The sequence below is a fragment of the Schistocerca americana genome, chromosome X (genome assembly GCF_021461395.2).
Source record: "Schistocerca americana isolate TAMUIC-IGC-003095 chromosome X, iqSchAmer2.1, whole genome shotgun sequence".
NCBI classification, from domain to species: domain Eukaryota; kingdom Metazoa; phylum Arthropoda; class Insecta; order Orthoptera; family Acrididae; genus Schistocerca; species Schistocerca americana.
This window is the reverse complement of record NC_060130.1, coordinates 998,180,195-998,197,775: the sequence shown is the minus strand read 5'-3', so window position 1 is coordinate 998,197,775 and position 17,581 is coordinate 998,180,195.

Below are 17,581 nucleotides of genomic sequence, written 5' to 3'. Positions count from 1 at the left end.
ATAAACCGCAATCGCGATAGGCTACTATCCGACCTTTATCAAAGTCGAAAACGTGATGGTACGCATTTCTCCTCCTTACACGAGGCATCACAACAAGGTTACACCAGGCAACGCCAGTCAACCGCTGTTTGTGTATGAGAAATCGGTTAGAAACTTTCCTCATGTCAGCACGTTTTCGGTGTCGCCACCGGCGCCAACCTTGTGTGAATGCTCTGAAAAGCTAATCATTTGCATATCACAGCATCTTCTTCTTGTCGGTTAAATTTCGCGTCTGTAGCACGTCATCTTCGTGGTGTAGCAATTTTAATGGCCGTGTACATCCAGGTCGCTGCTTTACCATCTATGGCCCTCAACTCACCTGTCTTCCACTTCTCCGTCGCCTCTACTACGGCCCCTCGGGTACAAGTTCTCTGTATGTTAATCAAACAATGGAACATCCAGGATGGCGTGTAATAATATTAGAGAAGGAGAGTTCCTACTCACCGTAAAGCGGAGATGCTGAGTCGCGATAGGCACAACTAAAAGGTTCACGCAATTATAGCTTATGTGGAATAATTTATACTGCTGCAGTCACTTTTTACTAATATTTTATTAGTACAATGCAGTTCGGAAGCATGCTGCCATCATCAGGTGCGTTATACAGTTACTTATACATCAGCTGATAGGTTATGTACATTAGCTGTGTGTGCCAGTGGGGTCAAGAATCGAAAAATAAACCTGTGTGTAAGTATAAATCTGTTACAGTGTGTACATTATGTGAATAGCATGATTAGGTAAGATATTAACACGTTTACTTACATTTCTGATGGCGATGTCATTTTCAGGCACTCAGAACACAACTTAGCATTTTCACAAACATCTGTTTAGATCTTTCCAAAGAGTTTTAAAACCTAAGATAAAGTACTTACAATTTCAAAGACTGTTAACATCTTTCCAGAAAGTTGTAAAATCTAAGCTAAACTACTTACCATTTCAAACACAGTAATATATACCTGTACTGAAGATGAGGACTTTTATCTAGATATTTTGGCAATATGGAGAATGTTACATGGATACTTAATGAAAACTATTCTGTCAATGAAATAAACATTTAATCTCGGAGAAGTTTTTGAAGAAGATAACATTATTACTTTGAAGCTTATCATTTAATAATACATCTGCATGTGCTGTGCCATGAACGAAGATTTCCAGTTCTTCATATAAGTCCATTTGGTGTCCCTTACTCTTATTACATAATACATGAAGATCATTTGCAATATCATGGAATGAGTGGCCTATCTTTATGTGGGTGGCTATTGCTGATCTATTGTAATTGTTAGTGTGGTAGTCTCTTCCAGTTTGGCCTATATAGAGGGATCTGCAGGTGTTACATACTATGTTGTAGATGCCTGATTGTGAGTGTATATCCGTCTGTGTGTACATATTGTATCTCAGTGTGTGTTGCAGTTAGTTGTGTGTTGTAAAGGCAGTGTTAATGTCGTGTGGTCTGAGAATGTTTGCTATTTTGTAGGAGAGTTTGCCTGTGAAAGGTATGCAAGTCGTAGGTTTCTTTTTCATTTCATGTATGGAAGGTGGTTTATTATTGTTTTTTCTTTTTTGTCGAAGGGTATCAATTAATGCTTCATTATAGCCATTTTCTGAAGCTATTTGTTTTATTATGCTGAGCTCATCAAGATGTGCATATTTATCCTTTGGTATATTGTTGGGTCTGTTAACTAGTGCTCTGTATGCAGCAAGTTTGTGTGTTGAGGGGTGACAGGATGAGCTATGTATGGTGGCATCTGTTGTTGTTGTCTTTCTGTAAACTTTGAAGATGTATGAGTTGTTTTCTTTACTGAAGTTTAGATCAAGGAAATTGATGCTACCATTTCTCTCATATTCCAGTGGGAATTTTATAATTCTATCTTGTTTATTGAGTGTGTCGAGTATGTTGTTAATATCATTTGTATCACCATCTACCAGGAGTAATGCATCGTCAACATAACGTTTATATATCCGTTGGGCGTCTGGCGTCACCATGCTAGAATTGACACCCAGGATGTCTATGCCTATGTCACCTGTCCGTGGCTGGAGTAGGTCTCCTGATAGCAGCGTAGCAGTGCCTAACTACAGCGCCAGCCTCTGCCACATCTCCACTGCTGGCCTGGAACGACTACCATAGAATATCGCTCTGCTCCAGAAAGTGGCAGCCACAGATGGCTACACTATAACGTTTCGCCGTCGAGGACCTCTGTTGTAGACTAAAAACCAAACTCCGTACGAACAGGCCTCGTAAGGCCCAGCGGTACCGACCGACCACCGTGCCATCCTCAGGCATAGGCGTCACTGGATGCGCATGTGGAGGGCCACGTAGTCAGCGCGACTGCTACAGTCACAGGTTCGAATCCTGCCTCGGGCATGGATGTGTGTGATGTCCTTAGGTTAGTTAGGTTTAAGTAGTTCTAAGTTCAAGGGGACTGATGACCACGGATGTTAAGTCCCATAGTGCTCAGAGCCATTTGAACCATTTTTGAACGTAGTCAGCACATCACTCTCCCAGACGTTGTCAGGTTTCGTGACCAGAGACGCCAAGTCCTCAGTCGAGTTGCTCCTCAGCTGGCCTCACATGGGCTGAGTGTACCTCACTTGCCAACAGCGCTCGAAAGAAGCGGACGGTCACCCATTCAAATGCTAGCCCAGCCCAACAGCGCTTAACTGCTTTCGTCTGAGGGGAACCGGTGTTACTGATCTGGCAAGGCCGTTGGCTCTCTGTTGTAGACTGGGCTAAATGATACCAAGTCCAACATGACTGGTTCAAAAAATGGTTCAAATGGCTCTGAGCACTATGGGACGGAACTACTGTGGTCATCAGTCCTCTAGAACTTAGAACTACTTAAACCTAACTAACCTAAGGACATCACACACATCCATGCCCGACGCAGGATTCGAACCTGCGACCGTACTGTAGCGCGGATCCAGGTTGTAGCGCCTAGAACCGCTCAGCCATTTCGGCCGGCCCAATATGTCTGGATTTGCCTTGCCTACCCACCAGAGAATCCAAAAACTCTGCAAGTGATGGTTCTGTGTCGCATTCCTCCTCCTACCAGTGATTGTGTTCCCTAGCGAGATAACTGAAAGCCGTGACACAGCACTGACAGAATGAAAATAAACCAGCGTCGTAGCAGTATCTTATGGTTCTGATTGTCTGTCTTCTCTTCATGCAACGGCAACTCAAAACAGCATAGTAATGCGCTGAGATACCACATAAATGCAATACGGTTTACTGGCTGTGACGTAGTCGTTATCCCGTTTTGGCTCCCTCGAACTTCAGGCGGCATGACATCGAGAATCGTTGTGAGGAACAAGGGGAATCAGAGTGGGAAAACTATCAAGTTGCAAAGAAATACGACGAGAACAAATTGAAGATTTGAGCGATAGTTCTTCAGACGATTCAGTAATTCAACTTTTTTCAAACAGATTATATTTAAGTTCTTCCAGCCGAATTCTTGCGCTTTTGCTTTAAGTAACAGATTTCACGACGCAGCACTAAGATGTAATAGGTTAATAGGATGATGTGCAGCTCTGGGACTAGGATGATGACTATGTTGATGAGGACGAATGATACGTTTATGGATCTAGATATAGATTTAACGGTGGGGGGGGGGGGGGGGGGGTCGTGGAAATGAGCGAGTATGTAATTCTGTAATTTTAGAAAGATCAAGTGAGATACTTTAATGATCCTGCCAAATGGACAAGTAAATGCCATGGACTGTAAGCAGTTTTATGGAATATCTTTGCCTTGAGACTCAGTGAGACAGCTTAGAGAGTGTTGCGTCAAGCAGTGAGTGGATAACATAAACCTGGACTCAACCGTGAACAGTGTGGACAAAAGTAACCACTGGAGGCAGAGTATAGTAACATTATGTCAACTAGTGTAGAGTCTGTTCGCAGGACTTCCGCATAGTTTACAGAAACTAACCACTGACTAGAACTATACGAACTATGGAGAGACTTGTTGCTCGCAGTTGTACCTGAGTATTTGTTCTAGATAACCTTCGTCGGTGCAGCACCCAGCCAAATTCGGGGACCGAATTTTTCCTAATGATAGAGGTATGTTGCGGTACGGATTGGAGTACCGCGACGCCGAGGACATTTGGGACACGGTGTCCCAATTGCGTCCCGAAGGCACACGGCTGACGACGCAGCCGCCCTGCAAAGGGCCCCACATGCTACGTCAACGTGTGGCTAGACGCTCGTAACGAATCGTCGATACAGCACTGCGCCAAACGGCGGTGCGTGCTTCGCCGCCAGAGAGCCAAATAAAAGTTCAATGGAACGTTATTTATATGCGCCGATCGAGCTACTAGGGGAGTTTGAGGCAGCAACCGATACCAGACAGTCGTCGTGTTGTTGAATCGTCAGCATCCGTCGCTATCAGCCCACCACTCGTACACCGAGGTCCGGAGTTCGTGTCCTCCTCTATCCCACAGTCTTCATAACTGGCCGCTGCTGACACTCTGCGCCTTGTCGTTCTGGCTCCTTGAGGAGAGCTCCCACCGATGCTGGACCGATACGAAGACAGGTGGGTCCACGTCACACCGCGCCACTGGATGATGGTGTGCGCCTGTATCTACACTCGCTTGTTGTAACAATAAACAGTTTTTATAAACGCCATCTTCACATCCGACATATCTCTATAATCCCCGCCAATGCGCAAGTGATAGAGGTGGATGCCATCCTGAAAAACCAGAAGAACAGCACCTCCACCACCCATCGTAGAAGTCACCACATATCTGGCCTCTACAACTGCTTCAAGCATATACACCCATTCTCACATCGCAGCATTTGCATATCATTGTTAGTGTTATATCTTCCTTTGCACGCTGTTTTATGTATACTTTGCACGTTTCCTTCGTCTCATCGAATTGTCAGAAGGGCGGAGGCGGCAGCTGGATTCCTTCTTTAGCTTCTGGGACCTTTTGCTGCTAGGCTACTTGCACTTGCACGAGGCAATAAACTGCTGACAGCAATTATGTTATTTGTTGCCCCTGAAGCTGAACAAAAGATGTCAGACGCTCCTCAGCACTTAAATATTGCACTCCCTGATTTGCCACGATTCCTTAAATATCTGAACTTAACTATTCCAGCTTAACATACGCACACACGAAAAATAATTCGAGAGAAAGGAAGAAAAATTGTCCTGCTCTGGTGTCCAAAGTTCCTAGTTCCACTTTCCTTTTGCTCGTCGCCAGTTTGTTACGACTTCCTTACACGCTGTGTTGTTCTTTAGTGGATACAGGAGCGAGAAACAGATGCTGTTCATCTACATCTACATCTACATCTATACTCCGCGAGCCACCTTACGGTGTGTGGCGGAGGGTACTTATTGTACCACTATCTGATCCCCCCTTCCCTGTTCCATTCACGAATTGTGCGTGGGAAGAACGACTGCTTGTAAGTCTCCGTATTTGCTCTAATTTCTCGGATCTTTTCGTTGTGATCATTACGCGAGATATATGTGGGCGGTAGTAATATGTTGCCCATCTCTTCCCGGAACGTGCTCTCTCGTAATTTCGATAATAAACCTCTCCGTATTGCGTAATGCCTTTCTTGAAGTGTCCGCCACTGGAGCTTGTTCAGCATCTCCGTAACGCTCTCGCGCTGACTAAATGTCCCCATGACGAATCGCGCTGCTTTTCGCTGGATCATGTCTATCTCTTCTATTAATCCAACCTGGTAAGGGTCCCATACTGATGAGCAATACTCAAGAATCGGACGAACAAGCGTTTTGTAAGCTACTTCTTTCGTCGATGAGTCACATTTTCTTAGAATTCTTCCTATGAATCTCAACCTGGCGCCTGCTTTTCCCACTATTTGTTTTATGTGATCATTCCACTTCAGATCGCTCCGGATAGTAACTCCTAAGTATTTTACGGTCGTTACCGCTTCCAATGATTTACCACCTATGGCATAATCGTACTGGAATGGATTTCTGCCCCTATGTATGCGCATTATATTACATTTATCTACGTTTAGGGAAAGCTGCCAGCTGTCGCACAATGCATTAATCCTCTGCAGGTCCTCCTGGAGTACGTACGAGTCTTCTGATGTTGCTACTTTCTTGTAGACAACCGTGTCATCTGCAAATAGCCTCACGGAGCTACCGATGTTGTCAACTAAGTCATTTATGTATATTGTAAACAATAAAGGTCCTATCACGCTTCCCTGCGGTACTCCCGAAATTACCTCTACATCTGCAGATTTTGAACCGTTAAGAATGACATGTTGTGTTCTTTCTTCTAGGAAATCCTGAATCCAATCACAAACCTGGTCCGATATTCCGTAAGCTCGTATTTTTTTCACTAAACGTAAGTGCGGAGCCGTATCAAATGCCTTCCTGAAGTCCAGGAATACGGCATCAATCTGCTCGCCAGTGTCTACGGCACTGTGAATTTCTTGGGCAAATAGGGCGAGCTGAGTTTCACATGATCTCTGTTTGCGGAATCCATGTTGGTTATGATGAAGGAGATTTGTATTATCTAAGAACGTCATAATACGAGAACACAAAACATGTTCCATTATTCTACAACAGATTGACGTAAGCGAAATAGGCCTATAATTATTCGCATCTGATTTATGACCCTTCTTGAAAATGGGAACGACCTGCGCTTTCTTCCAGTCGCTAGGTACTTTACGTTCTTCCAGCGATCTACGATAAATTGCTGATAGAAAGGGGGCAAGTTCTTTAGCATAATCACTGTAGAATCTTAAGGGTATCTCGTCTGGTCCGGATGCTTTTCCGCTACTAAGTGATAGCAGTTGTTTTTCAATTCCGATATCGTTTATTTCAATATTTTCCATTTTGGCGTCCGTGCGACGGCTGAAGTCAGGGACCGTGTTACGATTTTCCGCAGTGAAACAGTTTCGGAACACTGAATTCAGTATTTCTGCCTTTCTTCGGTCGTCCTCTGTTTCGGTGCCATCGTGGTCAACGAGTGACTGAATAGGGGATTTAGATCCGCTTACCGATTTTACATATGACCAAAACTTTTTAGGGTTCTTGTTTAGATTGTTTGCCAATGTTTTATGTTCGAATTCGTTGAATGCTTCTCTCATTGCTCTCTTTACGCTCTTTTTCGCTTCGTTCAGCTTTTCCTTATCAGCTATGATTCGACTACTCTTAAACCTATGATGAAGCTTTCTTTGTTTCCGTAGTACCTTTCGTACATGATTGTTATACCACGGTGGATCTTTCCCCTCGCTTTGGACCTTAGTCGGTACGAACTTATCTAAGGCGTACTGGACGATGTTTCTGAATTTTTTCCATTTTTGTTCCACATCCTCTTCCTCAGAAATGAACGTTTGATGGTGGTCACTCAGATATTCTGCGATTTGTGCCCTATCACTCTTGTTAAGCAAATATATTTTCCTTCCTTTCTTGGCATTTCTTATTACACTTGTAGTCATTGATGCAACCACTGACTTATGATCACTGATACCCTCTTCTACATTCACGGAGTCGAAAAGTTCCGGTCTATTTGTTGCTATGAGGTCTAAAACGTTAGCTTCACGAGTTGGTTCTCTAACTATCTGCTCGAAGTAATTCTCGGACAAGGCAGTCAGGATAATGTCACAAGAGTCTCTGTCCCTGGCTCCAGTTCTGATTGTGTGACTATCCCATTCTATACCTGGTAGATTGAAGTCTCCCCCTATTACAATAGTATGATCACGAAACTTCTTCACGGCGTTCTGCAGGTTCTCTCTGATGCGCTCAACTACTACGGTTGCTGATGCAGGTGGTCTATAGAAGCATCCGACTATCATATCTGACCCACCTTTGATACTTAACTTAACCCAGATTATTTCACATTCGCATTCGCTAATAACTTCACTGGATATTATTGAATTCTTTACTGCTATAAATACTCCTCCACCATTGGCGTTTATCCTATCCTTGCGGTATATATTCCATTCTGTGTCTAGGATTTCGTTACTGTTCACTTCCGGTTTTAACCAACTTTCCGTTCCTAATACTATATGCGCACTATTTCCTTCAATAAGAGATACTAATTCAGGAACCTTGCCCTGGATACTCCTGCAGTTTACCAATATTACGTTAACTTTTCCTGTTTTCGGTCTCTGAGGACGGACGTTCTTTATCAACGATGATAATGTCCTCTCTGGTAAGCCGTCAGGTATTTTATCGTTTCGCCCAAGGGGGGGTCCCTCTAACCTAAAAAACCCCCGTGTGCACGCCACACGTACTCTGCTACCCTAGTAGCTGCTTCCGGTGTGTAGTGCACGCCTGACCTGTCTAGGTGGGCCCTACAGTTCTCCACCCAATAACGGAGGTCGATGAATTTGCAACCATTATAGTCGCAGAGTCGTCTGAGCCTCTGGTTTAGACCCTCCACACGGCTCCAAACCAGAGGACCGCGATCGACTCTGGGCACTATGCTGCAGATATTAAGCTCAGCTTGCACTCCGCGTGCGATGCTGGTTGTCTTCACCAAATCAGCCAGCCGCCGGAAGGAACCAAGGATGGCCTCAGAACCCAAGCGGCAGGCGTCATTCGTTCCGACATGTGCTACTATCTGCAGCCGGTCACACCCAGTGCGTTCAATAGCTGCCGGAAGGGCCTCCTCCACAATACGGACGAGACCCCCCGGCAAGCACACCGAGTGCACACTGGCATTCTTCCCCGACCTACCCGCTATTTTTCTGAGGGGCTCCATAACCCGCCTAACGTTGGAGCTCCCTATAACTAATAGGCCCGCCCTCTGTGACTGTCGGGACCTTGCCGGAGAATCGGCCACTGGCCCAACAGGCGAGGCATCCTGTGGTGGCTCGGAAACGATGTCATCACCACTAGGAAGCACCCCGTACCTGTTGGAAAGGGGTAAGGCAGCTGCCACGCGGCCAGATCCCACCTTCGCCTTTCGGCCAGGCACGCGCGAGCCCACCACTGTCCGCCATTCACCCTGGAGTGATGGCTGACCGGTAAGATGCTCACTGCCGGAAGACGCAGCGACATCAGGGGTTCCATGTGATTCCAAGGCCACCGAAGTAGGCATAGGTCTCACCACAGTTGCCCCAACGCCACTACGAGCCGACGCCTGCGCCTCGAGCTCGATGAGCCTAACAGACAAAGCCTCCACCTGCCCCCGAAGAGTGGCCAATTCTCCTTGCGTCCGCTCACAACAACCACAGTCCCTACACATGACTATGTTTACCCTACTCTATACGGTGACAAATTCCCAAGATAATCTTCTGATGAGCTACTCTGATAATCAAGAAACACTCACTGAAATACGAGACGCGAAAACTACGCTAGGTTTTCCCAGAAAAACTATTTAAAAGCTAAGCGCAGCAAATAAGTACAAAAACGCTTTATACAAACAGTACTCGCTGCTGCTGGTGCTCTCGCTCTGGCTGTCACAAGACAACTGCTGATTCAAGTGACTAGTGGCTAACGGCCGCGAAACAAACAAAAGACGGTTTTAGGGCGCTTTCTGTTCTAAACGATCAAGAAAACACTAAGAAATCTAACACGAAAACTACGTAAAGTTTTATCAAGAACTGTTAGTTACTATGCAGAGCAGATAAACACAAATAGAATCCCTTCCTTAGTGGAAGGTCGTAAACAAAATGCAAAATAAACGCTTTATACAAACAGTACTCGCTGCTGCTGGTGCTCTCGCTCTGGCTGTCACAAGACAACATGAACAAAGAATTCAGATATTAACGTATTCTACATCTAATATGAAAAAGCAAAAATAATACATTACTTCGTGGCTGAAATTGCACCCTCAGTTGCTAAAAGTAGATGTAAATGTAGAAATATATACAGACACAAAAGATTTATAAATCTGTCACTCTTCAATACAATGTCTGTTGAGAAGATGAGCCATGGCCACTATGAACGTCTGTAAATGATATTAAATCGGCAGACACACAAAGTTGAGTCAGAGCACTAACGTTCGAAATTAAGTAGACCCGGCGCTGGAGCTCCGGAGACAGATTGCTTGCATCTCAGTCTCATTTGCAGCGGCGAAATTGTTCGTGGCAGCGCCCTCGTGAACGGTGGCGGCTGTAGGAAACGGGGCCGCGTAGCAAGCAGCGCGACCGCTACTGCAGTTACCACCATGTCTCGTCTGTTGTTGCACTGCGTAGGAAATATTTATTTCGTCGTTTAAGTCACATATGTATAAACACGGTCGATATCATCGTATTTAGCTATAAAGATCAACTGTATGTTCAACTTGCGAAAATCGATGATAGCAGGAAGGAGAAATTAATCCTGAATGCCTGCTTACGTGTATTACGGATTTTTACTCGGAGATTCTCGTTGCGTTATAAGATATTTAAACATCTCCGGCGGTACCTCGCTACCATTCGAGGGTTGGATTCGCTCTCTTCTTCATCGAAGAGTTTCACTGCCTGGGCTACTCTCAGGGTGCACCTTCGACGTGGAAGATTCCCGCCGTTTCCTTGCCGTGTCGTCTGCTTGCCGTCCATACTGCTCGCCGTCCGGCCCTCCTCGCCGCCGCCTGCCGGTGCTCGCCGCCGCCGCCGTTTGGTCGCCGCCTTCCGGTCCTCGCCGCCGCCGCCGCCGCCGCCGCCGCCGTCGCCGCCTGCCGGTGCTCGCCGCCGCCGCCTGCCGGTCGCCGCCGTCGCCGTCTGCGCCGCCATTTGGTCGCCGCCGCCGCCGCCGCCGCCGCCGCCTGGTCGCCGCCTGCCGGTGCTCGCCGCCGTCGCCTGCCGCCTACCAGTGCTCGCCGCCGCCGCCGCCGCCGCCGCCGCCGCCTGCCGGTCGCCGCCGTCGCCGTCTGGTCGCCGCCGCCGCCCTTCTCGCGCGCCGCCGCCATGTTCCAACCCACCACCACCACCACTATCATTTTCACCTCTCCCTTCGCTGCTCCAACCACCATCACATGGAGCTCCTCCTCCACCCCACTTCCCGTCCTTCCTTCGCTCCCTGTCCACCCCACCCCTGCACCACTTTCGGCTGTAACCACCCCCAACTCCTCCTCCCCTATCACTGTCGCCCCATCGACAGCTACTGATTTTCCGCCGCTCCCCGCACCGCCTCCGACAGGCTCCAAGCCAGCACGGATCTCTGCTCGACGTTCCACAGTCTCAGTGACACCCACGCCCCCTCCGTCTGTGTCATCCGCTGCTCAGGGTGGTCCTGTCCCCCGCCATCTCCCCCTGCAACCCGTACCCCTGCCCCCTCTCCACCCGGTCGTGCCCACGAAACCTTCAAAGCGCCCGAATGTTGACCCTTCCCCCGCAGTCTCCTCCAAAAAAACCCCCAACCCCCGTGACCCACCCACCCCCATGGACGCGACTCCGACCCCCGCCCCCGCCCCGCCTGCCAACCACACCTTTGTCCTCTCCAATCCTGACCCTCAATTCCTTGATGCCCACCCCCTCACCCTCGCCATCCGGAAATACTACCCCAATGCTCCCATCTCCCAACTGATTCCTCGCAAGGACTCGATCCTCATCAAATCCCCCAGTGCTTCCCTCCACACCGATCTCCTCTCCCGCATCCCCCGTATACAATTTGGCCAACGTGCAACCCTCACCCCCTACCACACCCCGTCCTCTCCCCGTCAGCCTCAACCTCCCCGGCGTCCGCCAACCTTCACCGCTGTGATCACGAAGCTTAGCCCCATGATCACGGAGGCTGAGGTGTTGGCGGAACTCAACTCCTGGCCCGACATTGAAATCCGCTCGGCCCGTCGCATCTTCAATGATGCCGGGCCGACTTTTCTCATGCGGATATTCACCGAATCCTCCTCCTCCATTGACCGCCTCCTGACCGAGGGAGCCCTCATCTACAATCAGCGCCATAAGGTGGACCCCTCCCGTTCCCCCGTCCAATCCTACCGCTGCCAACGCTGTCTCACCTACAACGACCACATTACCTCTGCCTGCAGGAACCCCCCTACTTGTCCCCACTGCAAAGCTTCCCACTTCCTCAAGCATTACCACAACCTCACCTCTCCCCCCTCCTGCAACACTTGCAACGAACCACATCCTACCTACTCCTCGAAGTGTAAAGCGAAACCTCCACCAGTAACCCCTGAGCTCACCGTGCCTGTCCGTCCTGTTGATGACCCCATCCACCCCAACAACTCGCTCCGCCCTCCCCCTACTGCTGAGGACATCATCCGTTTCACCACCATTGTGCTCCAAAACATCCACCCCTTCCAGCGCTCACACACTCTTTCCCAAATCGCCCTCGCTGCCCGTTCCATCTTCCATCTTACCACCTATGCCACATACTCCCACAACCAGGCCCACTTCACCTTCACCCCCCTCACCACCCTTGTCTAACTCTCCACTCCCATGGTACAACAACCGTACCGTATCCTGTACCACAACATTCGCTCCCTGCCCACCCACAAACTCCTCTTCCTCCACACCCTACGTCAGCACCGCGTGGATGCCTTCGTCCTAAATGAAACCTTCCTTCAACCCTGTATCTCCGTCTCCACGGCTCCTTACACTCTACACTGCACCGATAACCCGTACCCTCTCGCGCGTGGCGGAGTTGCTATAGGCCACCTCAAGCACCTCCCTGTCCGGCCCCAACCTCTCCTTAACAATCCAGCCAAGCATCTCACCCTCAGCCTCTTCTTCCCCACCCTTACCGTCACCTGTGCCACCATTTATGTCCGCCCTCGCACCCCCATCCCGTACGATTTCCTGGCCCACATTGACCGCACCTTCTCCGCCTACGTGATTGCCGCCAACCTCAATATCCACAGCCGTGATCCTGCCGACCTCCGGCGGTGGCATCGGTTTCTCACCACTCTCCAGGGAGACCTGGTTCCCCTGCCTCAGCACACCCGGCCCGAATCCAACACCACTCCTGATGTGGTCCTTGCCTCTCCAAACCTCCTTGGGCGCATCACCGCGGATGTCCTTGACCTCATTAGCAGTGACCATGCTCCTGTCCTCTTCACTATCTCTAACGGTCGCCATCCCCGCCACGCTCCTCGCCCTGACGTCCCTCCTAAACTTGTCCATGATTACTCCCGTGCCAACTGGGATGGCTACCGGGATTCCATTCACACCCAGGTTGACGGCCACGACCTTACCCTCCAGTCTCCTGATGACATCGCTCGCGCTGCTGCCTTCCTGCACCAGACATTGTCTGACGCCGTCGCCACCCATATCCCCACCAAAGCCATCCACCCTCACCGCCCCGCCCTGCCTCCACAGGCCGTCCTTCTCCTTCGAGAGTCCCGCCGCCTCTACCGCTCTTTTCTCCACACTCGTGACCGGGATACACTTACCCGCCACCGGCAATTACAGCGACACATCCGCAACCTGCTTGTTGCGAAGAAACGCCGAGCCTGGCGCCAGACATGTACACAACTCAACACCACGCTCCCCATCCGCTCTTCCAAGTATTGGTCTGCTTTCCACCGCCTTACTGGGAACCGCCCCACCCCCCAGTACACTCTCCTCCTTAATGACCGTCCCTTTCCTGACAACCTCAGTAAGGCCAACCACTTTGCCTCCCACCTCTCTGTCGTTTTTTCCATCCCAGATGATCCCCGCTTTGATTATTCCCTCTTCCCTGATGTCATGGACTGTACGAATACCTCTGTTCCTCCCCTTGCTCCTAGCTTCCAGTACTTGGGCCACACCCCACCTTCTGCACTTAACACTCCCATCACTACACAGGACATCAGCCTCACACTCCGCACTAAATGCAACACTGCTCCTGGCCACGACTGCGTTACCTACCGCCACCTCAAACACTGCCCTCCCTCCTTCCTCTCCCTCCTTGCCACCCTCTACAATGTCATCCTTGCCACTGGCTTCTATCCCGACCGGTGGAAAACCTCCCGTATCCTGATGTTCTCCAAACCCAATAAGCCTCCATCTGATGCCTCTTCCTATCGTCCTATCTGTCTCACATCGGTGTTCAGCAAGCTCTTGGAATCCATCCTTTCCCGGCGCATCCATCTCCACCTCCACCAAAACCACCTCCTCCCAAACACCCAATGTGGCTTTCGACCTTCCTTCTCTGCTGATGACCAACTCCTCCGCCTCACTCATCTCCTCTCCCTCCAGCTTAACTCCCGTCGCTCCGCCATTTTTGTCTCACTTGACCTCGAAAAGGCCTATGACCGTGTCTGGCATCCCGGTCTCCTGTTTAAACTCCAAACTTACGCCCTTCCTATCAACTACATCCGTCTGGTGGCCTCCTTCCTCTCCCACCGCCCCTCCTATGTTCCCATCCATCATGCCACTTCCCACACCTTCTACCCCTCTGCCGGTGTGCCCCAGGGCTCTGTCCTCTCCCCTCTCCGCTACCTCCTGTACACGGCAGATATGTCCCAACCCCCCCTCCAGTACACCTCTTGCAATATGCTGATGACACCGCATTCCTCGCCCTCGCTCCTACCCTCCAACGGTCCCAACGCCTTCTCCAGAATCACCTTGACCTTTTTGCTGCATGGTGTAACCAATGGCTCCTGAAACTCAATCCTTCCAAGACCCAGGCAATCATCGTAGGTCGTACCACTCGCTCCTTCCGGCTCCTGGATTTCTCCCTTACTGTCTGCGCACATCCTGTCCGCCTCACCCCCACCCTCACCTACCTTGGCCTCACCATTGACCGTCACCTCACCTGGATACCTCATCTCCGCCCCATCCAATCCAAAGCCCACAACTGCCTCCGACTCCTCAAACTCCTCTCTGGCCGGACATGGGGGTTGCACCCCTCTACCATCCTCCACACCTACAAATCCTTCATCCGTCCCATCCTCTGTTATGCCAGTCCTGCCTGGATATCTGCCCCCCGCAAATTCTATCAGTCCCTCCAGATCCTTGAGCGTCATGCACTCCGCCTCGCCTTCCATATCCGCCTCCCGTCCCCCACGTGGATCCTCTATGATCTCATTCCTTTCCCCCATCTGCTCCTATTCCTCGAACATATCCGCATCCTCTACACCTCCCGCCGTCTCGAACCCCCTCACCCCCTGGTTGCTCCTCACCTCTCCCATCCCTGCCCCCTGCCACGTCTTCACCGTTGTGCCCCCCCTACCCTCCATCTCTCCACCCTCCATCTCCTTTCCCAAGGTGGCTTCCGTCACCTCCCCCTCCCGGATGATGCCCTCTCTCCCTCCATTTATCCTTCCTATCAACTCTGATCCTCAATCCCCCTCCTTTCCTCTGTCCTTTCCCTGGGCACCCTCTTCCCCCTCCCCTTCCGTCCTGTTTTCTCCCCACTAAACCTCTCCCTACCTCCCTTCTCCCCCCCCAGTCCTTTTGTATTCCCCTCCTCTGCCTGCCCCACTCCCTGTCGCGTCTGCCCCCCACCCCTCTTTTTGGTCCTCATCCTCCTTCAGCTCCTTTCCCAGCTCCCCCCTTCGCTTTTACTCTCCTTTCCCCCTTTTTTGTTTTCCCATCTTCTGTCCAGTTTCCCCCCATCTGCTCTCGACTGTGGTGTCACATTTGCCAACTTTTTAGTGCAGTGTTCCAGTGACTATTCAGTGTTGTTTGTCTTTCTCGTGTTGCGAACAGAAACCATGCTGTCGCTGGGTGTGAATTTTATGTCCTTTGCGAACAGAATCCAGACTGTCGCCGTGTTTTTTAATTGTCTATTGTTTTCCCTGTCTGCTTCGTATGTATTTCTCTTAGCATCATCATCCCTCTGTTGTTGTTTTAAGTTCCACGATTTCTTTTCGCCTTGTTACTCTCTAAGTTTCCGATTTTATCGCCTGTTTTTTATTATTTGTTCCCTTGATCTTTGTCACAAAATCTGTCGGCTGAAGAGCAGCATACTAAGCTGCTGCCAGCCCGCCCCCTTCGGGGGGAATTGAAATTCAATAAATGAAAAAAAAAAAAAATACCTCGCTACGAGTACCGCCCTTCGATTTGTGTTTTCGTGCACTAATCAAAGCGTTAGGGTTGCCAGCCAGCCAGTGGTAGCAGCTGCGGTGTTCCTGCCAACAGGCGCCAACGCCAGCAGCGTGGGACTTCAGTGTCCGTCTTCGTCCATCCCCGGTTTTCCTCTCTCGTTTTCCGTCCTGTACCGTCTTAGTTTCTACCTGTCGTCATGACAGCCCCACCACCACCACTGCCACTACTACCACCACTGCCATAGTTTACACTTCGCCCTCCGGCGCCACCACAACCATTACATGGTGTGCCCAGTCGCCCCCCCCCCCTCACTCCATCCCCCCCTCTTCTAACTCTCCCTTCACCATCGCTCTTTGTCGCCCCCTCACCAGCTCCTTCCTCCCGCTCCTCTACCTCTGATCCCTTCCCTCCACTCCCCCAGCCTGTCACTGCAGCTCCAGCTAGGGTGGTGGCCCGATGGGCCACTGCCCATGCCTCGCTCTCCCCATCCCCGTCGCCGTCGCCGTCGCCGTCGCCGTCGCCGTCGCTGTCGCCATCACCTTCACCATCGCCATCTCCTGCACTGACTACTGCATCCACGCCGGGACCTGCTGCTTCCCGCCACCTCCCTGTAGCTCCTGTACCCCATGTCACCACCCACCCTTCCGCCGCCCATAAACGCCCTAGTAGCACCCCCACCTCCTCCGCTCCCAAGAAGGCCCCGCCCCTTCCTCCTCCCCCCCCCCCAGGATGCCATGGATGTCTCCCCGCCTTGCCCTGCTTCCTCCGCCTCCTCCTCCTCCCCCCCTCTTCATACAAATACCTCCTCTCCCATCCCGATCCTTCCCTTCTCGAGGCCCAGAACCTCTCCCTCCTCCTCTGCCAACACTTCCCTGGCGCCCCCATCTCACTCCTCACTCCCAGACGGGATTCAGTTCTCACCTCCTTCCCCAGCCCCACCCTCCATACTGACATCCTCTCCCACCTCCCCATCACCCAGTTTGGACCCAACGCCTCCTTCACCCCTGCTCCTTCCCCATCTACTACCCGCTAACCCCAACCCCCGCGTTGCCCGCCGACCCTCACCGCCGTGATCACTCGGCTTAGACCGACAATCACGGAGGAGGAGGTGTCCGCGGAGCTCAAGGCGCATCCCTCGCTGGAGGTGCGGGTGGTCCGCCGCATTTTTAACTCCGCCAGCCCCACCCGCCTTATGCGGGTTTTCTCAGAGGATGCCCCCTCCATTGACCGTTTCCTGAAGGAGGGTGCCCTTCTCTTCAACCAGCGATGTAAGGTCGACCCCTCCTGTTCCCCTCCTCAATCCCTTTGCTGCCAGAGGTGTCTGCACTACAATGCACACATAGCAGCTGAGTGCTGCAAGGCCCCCACCTGCCCGCATTGTAAGCAAGCGCACTTCCTCCGGCAGTGCCCTAACCTTCAGTTCCCTCCCTCCTGTAATACCTGCAATCCCCCCATCCCACCTACTCCCAAAAATGTAAAGCCCGACCCCCTCTGACCACTCCTGAACTCGGCATCCCTGTCCGCCCTCTTGACGCCCCCACCCCTCCTGGCAATTCCCTTCGTCCTCCCCCCCCCTCGCTGAGGACATCATCAGGTTCCTCACCATTGTCCTGCAAAACGTCTACCGCTTACAGCGCCCTCACACCCTCCAACAGGTCTCCCTCGCCGCCCGTTCCGTCTTCCACCTAAAAATGTATGCCACCTACTCCTA